The sequence below is a fragment of the Egretta garzetta genome, unplaced genomic scaffold (genome assembly GCF_000687185.1).
Source record: "Egretta garzetta isolate BGI_Z169 unplaced genomic scaffold, ASM68718v1 scaffold418, whole genome shotgun sequence".
Taxonomy (NCBI): Eukaryota; Metazoa; Chordata; class Aves; order Pelecaniformes; family Ardeidae; genus Egretta; species Egretta garzetta.
The window spans coordinates 497,851-498,638 of NW_009260492.1; positions in this window are offsets into that span (position 1 = coordinate 497,851).

A 788-nucleotide genomic window follows, 5' to 3' on the forward strand; every position below is an offset into this window, starting at 1 on the left:
CCCGCCCCCCGGGCTCCCCCCTCCTCTCAGGCAGTTGTAGGCAGCGATGAGGGCTCCCCTCAGCCTCCTCTGCTCCAGGCTGAACACCCCCAGCACCCTCAGCCACCCCCTATCAGCCTTGTGCTCCAAGCACAACAAGAACAGTCGGAAGTCATTTCCCTCAGGTGTCTCCCAACCTGTTTACACACCCATATCTGCTGCCTCTGCAGATGGGCAGCAGCCTTAGTTTAGGTACTACGGAACCCAGAGCAGACAAACATTAACTTCAGTACAACCAATTCCAGAAGTAAAGCTTGGCCGCGCAGGGCCAGAGCCACAGAAGGCTCAAGAGAGAAAGCACAGAAACATGTGTGTTCAGGGCACGAGGCTGTTCCACTGCTTGTCTCGTAGAAGACCTGGGCTGCAGACAGTAGCAACAACATTAATCGGCCCAGAAAAACACTAAAAAGCAGATAAATTGATCCATCAATTACCTGCTTAATTTCTAAGCTAACACTCTCAGGGTCAGGTAAGAGTTTCTTGAGCTAGTTAATGCTCACAAAAACACTAAGCCAGAGAGGGGGAAATGAAAGTGCAATGCCCGTGTGCTGTCTGTATCAGGGCAGTATACGAAAGAGCTGTCACACAAACCACACATGGCAAAAAGCTTCATCCATGCTCCTGGCAGTCCCTGATCATAGAATCATGGAATGTTTTGGGTGGGAAGGGACCCCTAGAGGTCACCCAGCCCAACCCCCCTGCAGGAGCAGGGACACCTTGAACCACATCAGGTTGCTCACAGCCCCCTC